We start from the raw sequence: 10583 nt of genomic DNA, 5'->3' as shown, positions 1-10583 counted from the left end.
TTTCACAAAAGAAGAAGCTTGATGTAAAAAATAAAAGTATTTTTAACAGAAAGCAACTGACATCAATGAAATCAAATAAAACAAAAATTCATGGAGAATAAATAATATAAGCCATATATTTAACCTATAATGAAGTAGCATACAAGATTATTTCTAAAATTAGAAAAAAAACAGTGTTATGGCTTAAAGTTCTGCTGAATCAACAGGAATTGTCTTTTCAGAACTAAGGCCAGAGAAAAATAAACTGATATCCAAAAAATAAGGCACCCAAAAATTTCAGGACCCTCTAGAGAAGAAAGAAGTAGAAGTAGGTACTTCAAAATACCTTCCTGGGACACATTTTAGCCTGTAGACACATCCCTGAAAGTTTCATTTTCCTAGCCAAACCTCTTTCGAAGATAGCCAAAAGTAGATAAAGTAAAATTTTACCCCTAATTTACCTTAAAAATCCAGTTTAAATAGCAATCTCAACAAATACAGACTATATAAAAGGCTATAGGTATTGTCCTAATCATTACAAATTTTTTTTAACTAAAATTATGGGATGGTTTAGAAACTAGGCCTGTTTGATATAGTAATATTTGACTAACTCATCAATGTGATAGCTGCCTTCCTAAGAACCAACCTTTTGATCACCAAAAAACTTTTCTTGTGACTCCTTATGAAGCTTAGCCTATGCAAGACGGGCCTAGAACACCAAAAACCCTTTAGATCCAATGGAATATGCATTAGATTACTTACAGGTCATTGAAAAGCTAAGATTATTTCCACTATTTACAGTTTCCTTGTCTTTTCTCTAGACTTAATGATCTCACATGTTTATCCATTCAAAAAATATGTAACATTGACGTCACTCGTCCTCAGTAATCCTTTTTTCGGGGTTAGAAAGTGCAAGCCCACGGACAAATAATCCTGAGCGTTCGAGGGCGTAATCCGGAGTAGCCCCTGACGTCATTTGCGCCTCATAAAACGCTTAGATTAGTCGATAACTAATCGGACGAGTAAAAGAACAATGGGAAAGTTGCTCTTTATTGAAGAAGTGAATTAAATTTCCCGAAAGCATGTTGGCTTATGATATCCAATGAAAACTTACATTTTGTCATTTATTAGTGTTTACAGTTAGTATTAGGCTATTATAAGCTGGAAAGGGTTAATCTTCGTTTGCTACAGATTCAAGGTTTCTTTTTTCCTCTCATGCTGGTCTTCATAGCCTACTTGTAGACAATCTTACTTTTACTCAGGCCTAATTTTAAAATTGATGACGTGTTTCAGTTGCTGTTGCTTACTTATTAGGACATAATTTTTGTCCTGGAAAGTTCCATAGCAAGGAAAAGGATAAATTTTCTAAGTAACTCCCTAATTAGTGAGTTTATCTTAGAAATAAATATACCTTTAAAATCATCATTTTATTCTGAATCCACCTCTAACAATTCCTTGTTTCAGGAATGAACTTGATCTTCTCTGCCTCTAATGTGTCAATGGGTAAAATTATGGTTTAGCTACTTTTTTGGGTAAAGTATAGGCCTATATTGACAGATTGTTCAGTTAGCTATGAAATAAACTTACCTCTATAGTCAGAACTGTATCCAAGGCTAAATTAAAATTTAACATGCATCTGTGTTGGAAATGAACTTTACTCCCCACCCCTACTTGTATCAATTCAGTTTTGGCTATATATTTACACATTAGGGAATGGGGAGGGGTTGTAAAGTTCATTTCTGATGCAAATGAATATTAAGTTTAGATCAAGGATGCAACTCTGACAGTTTTATTAGGCAGTTCATATAATTGTCTCACCAATAAAGTCAACATACCACTTGATGACTTTTTTATGTTCTTTACAAATACAATAATTGCTTCTATCATAAATCAAATTTGGGCACTTTTTGACCTAACCTAACTATAAATAATTTTGGTGCTGAAAAAATGTAGGCTAGTAGGCTATTCTTTTGTTAAAAACAAACTTTATTTGAAAATTTAGCATCAAGGAAGAACAAAATAGCATAAACAGTTGATAGAATTTATTTATCCAACCTTAATCATGGAATATCAGTGCTTGTGGATTATGTAACATTAAAAAAATGGATCTATAATGAAATAGTAAATTTTAGATCAATGTTTTTAGCCTTTTTGTAGGCTACCCCATATTCTGGTCATTTTTAAGAGCTATAAATGTGCTTAAATTTGAATTTACAATAGAAGCAATTATTATACTTGTGAAGAACATAAAAAGGCATTGAGTGGTATGTTCACTTTATTGATAAGTCAATTATATGAACTGCAAAATATTTACCATTCTGACTAGTCTATAGGCTAGTGGTAAGTTTGAAATTTACCCTGCTCTCTTAATGTGCAATAGGCTATATACCATGAATTAGCATAGGCTATATAGGGGTGGGGATAGGAAGCTCATTTTTAATGCAAATGAATGATAGATTTGGATTCAGGATTCAATTCTGACTATAGAGGTAAGTTTATTTCTTAGCATCCTGAATGGTTTGCTAATATAAACCTTGGGTTACCTACTTATGATAATATAAATTTTTTTATCTATATCTAAGCAATATAATACTGCAAATTACTGCTATTTAGAATACAATTTAAGTCAAACAGAGGACAAGATCATATTTAAAATGCTAAAAAGTTATACAGATGAATTTGTCTGCATTATTCATTTATAGAATAAACATAAATTAAGTCATACAGATAACCCTATATACCTTGTGCTATTATAGAGCAAACATGAATAAAGTTCTACAGATAACTTTTTATACTTTGTACAATTATGGAGTAAAATCATACAAATGACTTTTTATATGTTGTGTGTGTATAAATACATATCTCTATTTCTAGAGAAAAGATTATCATTGCTTAAATGTTTTGAAAATCCAGCTGAGGCCAACAATTACCCCTTGATGTGAATCACTGTAAATGAGCTTGCACAAATGAACTTCATAAGCACAATAGTTTACAAAAACACTGAAGTTTCATGATGGGTAAATTAAGCAAACAATCAATTTTTATGAAGATTTTATTAATAAACATCAATTTAAATGTTTGTCTTCAAGTAGGCTTTGTGGAAAGTGTTTAACTGAAAGTAAGGAGTAACATTAAAACTTAAAAACAAGCAAATTATTTCATATATGAATGGGGCTGATCTCTCCTCAATGCCCTGCTCTTTACACTAAAGTTTGAATCTTTCTCTCAACTCTACTGTTTAAAACATTAAAAAACTTTAGCATAAAGAGTAGGGCATTGAGGAGAGATCAGCTCCTTTCATATACAAAGTAATTTCTGTTCATTTTAAGTTTTAATGTTGCTCCTTACTTTAAGTAAAGAAAAATTTTTTTTTTTTTTTAATTAATTTCTGGACATCTTGGAATTAATGCATGTTTTGATTTGGCTCCCTGTAGATGAATAATTAAACAAAATTTGCATATATATTTTTTTTGGCTAAATGGCTTTCTTGTAGTTTTGATTGAATGATTTTGAGAAAAAAGGAGTAGGGGAGGAGGCCTAGTTGCCCTCCAATGTTTTGGTTACTTAAAAAGGCAACTTGAAATTTTAATTTTTTTACAAATATTTTTATTAGTGAAAGATATATGTAACTTAAAACTTAGCTTATGTAACAAACTTCTGTATTTGTATGTTTTTATTATGTATATGAGGGGGTTCACCCCCTCGTCAGTACCTCACTCTTTACACTCAAGCTTAAATTTTGTCCCAATTCATTAAGAATGAACTCTGAATAACAAAGGCTGTAGAATAAATAGTTGAAATTGGTAAAAACACTTTAGCATAAAGAGGAAGGTATTAGGAGGAAGTGAACCCTCATATTCATAATAGTTTCTGTTGTTTTAAGTTTTAAAGCTGCTCCTTACTTTCAGTTGAAAAAACTTTCATATTTATTTGTTCATTTTTTTTAAATAATGCTAGAAAATCCTGCACTCTGCTCATTGAAAATTTCTTCCCCCATGACAAATTCCTCCATGGAAAGCTTCCCCATCATATCCCCCTCTTCTCAACCCCTCCCCCCAAACAAAAAAACCCTAAAGTGTCTGTACACATTCCAATAACCATTACTATGTATAAGTACTGGTCAAAGTTTATAACTTGTAGCCCCTCCCACAGGGACTGTGGGGGAGTAAGGTGTCCTCAAAGACATTGTCATAAGATTTTTCAACTATTCTGAATAAAATGGCTATCTCAGAATTTTGATCCAGTGACTTTGGGAAAATAATTAGCATGGGCGGGGGCCTAGGTGCCCTCCAATTTCTTTGGTTACTTAAAAAGTTTACTTGAAATTGTTATTTCCATTAGAATGAGCCCTCTTGCAACATTCTAGGACCACTGGTTCAATATGATCACCCCTGGGAAAAAAACAAATAAACACCCATCCATGATCTGCCTCATGGCAAAAAATACAAAATTCTACATTTTTGTAGATAAGAGCTTAAAACTTCTACAATAGGATTCTCTTGTATTCTGAATCTGATGGTGTGATTTTCACTAAGATTTTATGACTTTTAGGGGGTGTTTCCCCCTACTTCCTAAAATAAGGCAAATTTTTTAGGGTCATAACTTTGATAGGTAAGACTAAAATTGGATGAAACTTATATATTTAAAATCAGCATTAAAATGCGATTCTTTTGATGTAGCTATTGGTATCAAAATTCTGTTTTTTAGAGTTTTGGTTACTATTTAGCCGGGTCACTCCTTACTACAGTTTATTACCACAAACTGTTTGATTCCAAGCAAAAGAAAGTCTGGTTTATCTAGTTCAAACAAGGTGTCATTTGTTAAAGATTTGTGATGTAAAAAATGGTGCTAAAAATTGAAATAAAAATTAAACTTCAATACAAAGAGTAAAGAATGATGCATTAGAATATTGCCCTAAATAATGTCATACAGTTGACTTTCTACCTTGTGTTGTAATAGAGTAGCCTAAATAAAGTCATATAGATGACTTTTTAATATAGGCTATGATTCTATTATTGAGCAGTAGGCCTATGAAAAAAGTCTTACAGACAACTTCTATGTTGTTTTTTCTTCTCTAAATCTAAATGATGCACTAAAATGTCACACAGAAGACATTATTCTGCCCTGGTCTTACATTAAAAAAAAAAAACAATAAAAAGTCAAACACATGACTTTTTAATATAAGCTGTCATTCTATTGTAGAGGTGCATGAATAAAGTCTTACAGATGACTTCTCTGGTTTTTTCCTTAAACCTAAATGATACACTAAAATGTTATTATACAGAAGACATTATACTACCTTACTTTGGCATTAAAAAACAACAAAAGATTGTACAGATGACTTTTTAATTCATTGTTCTATTTTCAGCCAGTATGAATAAAGTCTTGCATGTGACTTTTTGGGTTTTCTCTTCATGTTCATATGATGCACTAAAATGTCATACAAAAGACATTATACTGTCTCACTCCTTAGTCTGGCAATATAATTTTTTTTTTCTATGACATTTTTTTAGTGCACTATATTTACATAAAGAGAAAACTCCAAAAGTGATCTGTAAGACTTTATTTATACTGCTCTATAATGGAATCATAGACTGAATTAAAAAGTCATCCATATGACTTTATTTAGGCTACTTTATTATAGTATGATGAGTAAAAAGTCATATGTAAGACTGTATTCATACTGCTCTACAATGGAATGATGGCTTTGGCCCTGTATTAAAAAGTCATCTCTATATATTTTTGTTATTTATTAATGCATAATATAATGTTTTCTTTTGTGCATCATTTTGATTTAAGAAAAAACCAGGAAAGTCATCTGTAAGACTTCATTCATACTACTCTACAGTAGAATGATAGACTACATTAAAAAGTCACATGTTTGACTTTTTTTTTTTTTTTTTTTTTTTTTTTTTTTTTTTTTTTTTTTTTTTTTTTTTTTTTTTTTTAATGTACAATTAGGGTAGCATAATATCTTCTGTATGGCGTTTTAGTGCATTGTTTATTTTTAAGGGGAAAAAAACAGAAAAATTATCTGCTCTATTCATAGGCCTAGTGGTCTATATGTCTATATTAAAAAGTCATCCATATGACTTTATTTAGGATAATATTCTAATGTATCATCCTTTGCTCTTTATGTTGAGGTTTAATTTTTATTCCAGTTTTTTTAACACCATTTTTCACGTCACAAATCTTTAACACATATACACCTTTTTGAACTAGATAACCCAGAGTTTGTATTGTTTAGAATCAAATTAAGTGCAGACACTTGTTAGCATATTTAAGAGAACAAATATTCCATAAAACCTACATGAAAACAGAATACAATATAAATTGACAATTATTAATATAATCTTCATAAAATTTGATTGCTTGCTTGATTTAACTGCTGGATTCACCCACCTTGAAACTTCAGTGTTTTTGTAAAATATTGTGCTTATGAAGTTCATTTTTGCAAGCTCCTTTACAGTGATTCACATCGGGGGGTCATTGTTGGCCTTTGCTGAATTTTCAAAAATATTTAAGTAATGATCATCTTTTCTCTAGAAATAGAAACATATAATTACACACACATGGTATAGAAAGTCATTTGTATGACTTTATTCACGTTTGTGCTGTATAAAAGAGTGAGATATGGAAAGTTATCTGTATGACTTTATTTATGTTTGCTTTATTTACCAAAAAAGTCATTTGTATGACTATATTTAGGCTACTGTATTGTAATACAAGGTGAAAAGTCATCTGTAAGATTTTATTTAGGTTGTTCTATATATGAAATCATGTAGGCATAGGTTATATCTGTATGACTTCTTGTTGTTTTCTCTATATATCACTGGGGTAATATAATGTCTTCTGTATGACATTTTAGTGAATCATATAGGTTACAGGAGAAAACCAAAAAAGTCATCTGTATACCTTTTTCATACTTCTCTGTAATTATTTGATGTTTTAAAAGTCGTACAGAAGACTTTTTATCATTCTCTATGTTTAGACAAAACATAATATTGTCTTTTGTTTGACTTTATAGTACTTTCTATATAAGAGTAAATGACAATATTTGTTGCTTAGTATATAATGGACCAATGACTTTTATAGTCAAATGCTGCTCACCCTAAACCTTATTCACTTTTTGCTATATTGAATGGGGTTAGGTTAGAACATGAAACTTTCAGTTGTGAATCTATAGCTAATAATATACTCTGGGAAGGTATTGCCAAGCCTCTTCGGATTTCTAAGGCTCAGAAATTTGACTAATTTGACAAAACAGCATTTACCTTAATTTTCAGTTATCAGTTTCTTTTTCTGTGGTTTTAGTGCCAAAAATGCAATGCATGTTATTTATGTAAAATTTTAAGCCATATAAATGTATTGCAGATCTTTGAAACATCATAAATTGGGATTGAGCAAAGTTGTGAAGCTGGAAACAGTTTTCTTGTGCTTCATTTGTTTTGTGCTGTTTCACTTTCATAAAGATTTTTAAAGGTCATCAAAGGTCACTTTCCTCTAGAGGGAGCAGGAGTAGAAATAGGTACTTAAAAACACTTTCCCAGGACATAGGCTACTTTAGTCTGTAGACCCATTCCTGAAAGTTTCATCTTCCTTACCCAACCCTTTTCCAAAATTGCAAAAATTAGCTAAACTAGAATTTTACTATGAAAATATATACTCTGAATTCAGAGCCATTCAAGGGGGGGGGGGGGGCAACCAGGGTAAGCTGCCATGGCTTATCACTTTGATTTTGCCTTTTTTTATATCTAAGTTTCGAGGGGGGCTGTGGTCAATTTTTCTCTGGGCACCTTGAACCCTAGGAACAGCTCTGTGTGAATTGTATTTATCTAACAGGGCTTTCACTATCCCTGAATTTTTAGGGATTTTCCCAAAAATCCATGTGTCCCTCCAAAACAAATTTAGCTCTCAAAATTCCCGAAAATCACCCAATCATGGTGTCAACCCTAGTGACCCAGTTACCATCCCTAGCAAATATTGTTTTACATACCATATTCTTTCACTGCCTTGTATGAAGTCTTATCCCAATTTAGAAACAAAACAATTTAAAGAAAAGGTGGTGTAGTTGTAGGCTACTTCTTCTTAAGAACTATTCCTAAATACCATCTTCTTACCATTAAATTGGACCACCACTCCCTCCCATTGACCCCTTCTAATGAGGCAAAATTTACCCCGGGAGGGGGGGGGTAAACACCTAGAACCTTAGAATCAGCACAAAAAACCGATAACATGTCAATCGTTGTCAGAATTCCCTTTTTAATTTAAGTTTAAATTTGCTTTTTTAATTTAGTTCCTGTTTGTCTGAAGTTTTAATGTTACCCTTACTTATAGGTTTAATTTTGTCTATATAACTAACCTGTCTAGAAACTGCAAAGAATCTTTGTTTTTATGTATTATTTATCAATTAATGAGATTAATAACTTGATGAAAAATTGCTGCTGGTATTTACAGTTTACATGTATTCAGTATTTTTTTATTTGAAAACAAATTTGAAGCTTTTGCTGCAAATCAGCAATAAGTGTTTTCATCAGCTATGGGTTCCAACCCTTTGCTTTGGCTCTGGCTCTTTGTGCTTTGGCTCTAAAAGGCTTGATTTACTATTTGGTTCCAACCCCAACTTGAGCCTGAAAACAAGACTAAAACCAATTTTGGCTCCCAAATTCTTGCAACAAAATTCCATTCTGTTTTTTTTTTTTTTTTTTTTTTTTTTACCCTGAAAATTCCCCAAATCTTGACGACTTGTCCCCAAAATCTCTCTGAAGCTTTAAGACTCATTCCCAAATTTTATGAGGAATCATATCATCCCCAGAGGTATAGTTATTGGACCTTTCAAATATGCTGAACCAAGTGGCTCTATCAAAATTTTGATCTGATATCTTTGGAAAAAAAAACAGTTTGGAATGGGGGGACTACTTACTCTTGCATAATTCTGATTACTTAAAAAGGGTACTAGAATATTTAATTTCAATTTGAATGTGCCCTCTCCTAATCTTCTGGGACCATTAGTTCAATATAATCACCCATTGGGGAATGAGCAACAACAAATATTTATAAAATCCACAACCTTCCTTCTGACAAAAGATGTTAAATTCTACAATTTTGATAAAGGGGAGTTTGAAATCACTAAACAAGGGTTTTTTGATATGCTGAATCTAGTGGTGTGATTTTCGTTAAGATTGCTTGACTTTTTGGAGGCATATCACCCCCTCTTTTTTTTAAATGAGACGGATTTTCTTAGGCTCATAGCTTTTGATGAGTAACATTAAGCTTATGGATCTTATTTATTTGGAATCCTCATTAAAACTTTTCTTTAAATATTTCAATTTCTTTCAATTTAGTTTTTTTTACTTTTGGTTACTATTTGGCCAAGTTCCTCCTTGCTTACAGTTTGTTACCATGAACTGTTTGATGCTTTGTTTTAACTTAAAGTACTTTTTTTCCAAAATTGATTAGTATTTTCCAAGATTAAGCTCAAGCCAAAAATTTGTATCTTGTGGTTAGGCTCTACTATTAGCCATCAGTATGTTTGAAAAAGTTAGTAGTGTATGTATATAAATATCCAAATTAATGAAACGCTTATTAATAAAGTTAGAAAAATTGAATGGTGGAAAAATCAAACTTCTATATGTTATAATAGAGGTTTGATGGTGATGAAACTTTGGAAATATTAGTTGTGTTTTACCCTAATAATACTGCTAAACTAGATTGAATCTAATAACTGCTCTCTAGCAGAATTCACATTCTAAACAGATGTTTGTGTCTGCTGTATGCATCTGAATGCTATGGAGGTAAAAAAGATAAGATAAGATATTTATTTTAAAAAAATCACTATCACAAGCCCTCAAAGGGCCGAATTCGGACTTCGGAGTCGACTAATAAAACAAACAAAGCAAAAAACACAAAGCTAATAATAATAAATAATCAAATTACGAGTCAAAAAAATAAATAAAAAAATATATAAGTCAGAAAAAAAAGGAAAGGGGACAAAAAAGTATAATAACACAGAAATGAACAAGAAATAAACATATATATCTACAAATTAAAAGGGACACTAAAAAAAAGTCCAAAACTCACAAAAAAAAGAACGAAGCATAAAACACACGAAAAACACATATGAATTAAAAGGGAAACTAAACCAAAACAGCGGGAGACAAGCAAATTAGTGTAACGACCTAAAGCACCTCACAAAAAAAAGAAGGGGGGGGAGAAACTAGTTGGCTATTTTATTTATTTTTTCTGTGATGAAGGGGACAAAAGTTTTTTCATATCTGGAAGTAACGCAGCGAATGGGAGACAAATCTGGGATAGGCTCAGAAACAGCCCGAGGCTGTCGTAATCTGGATGGTGAGTGACGTTTGGGGAAAATACTTGCCGTCCGAGGGTTCGTTATTGCATTTTTTGAAAAACGGAGGCACAACGACGACCTCCTTCGCTCAAGGGTTTCCAAACTAGCTTTTTTTAGGAGCAGAGAGTAAGGCACCTTGCCTTCTTTGAAAATTATTCGCAAGGCTCTTTTTTGGATTGACTCAATTTTGTCTGATTCTTCACGGGAGATGCCAGGGTGCCAAACTGGACAAGCATATTCAAGATGCGGACGG

General features: G+C 31.9%; 1 protein-coding gene across 2 annotated transcripts in view; it reads left to right on the top strand.

Annotated features, from left to right (window-relative positions):
* Positions 1-1008: 1008 nt before the first annotated feature.
* The window catches only part of LOC136037882 (exportin-T-like), a gene marked incomplete at its 3' end in the record, with an annotated part of 87718 nt that continues 78143 nt past the window's right edge, over positions 1009-10583 (top strand). Inside the window, 1 exon segment of one of the 2 annotated variants that reach the window (XM_065720736.1) lies at positions 1009-1118. 2 annotated transcript variants of the gene reach the window in all.

Source organism: Artemia franciscana, chromosome 17 (assembly GCF_032884065.1).
Source record: "Artemia franciscana chromosome 17, ASM3288406v1, whole genome shotgun sequence".
Taxonomy (NCBI): Eukaryota; Metazoa; Arthropoda; class Branchiopoda; order Anostraca; family Artemiidae; genus Artemia; species Artemia franciscana.
This window is presented reverse-complemented; position numbering and strand designations above follow the sequence as displayed.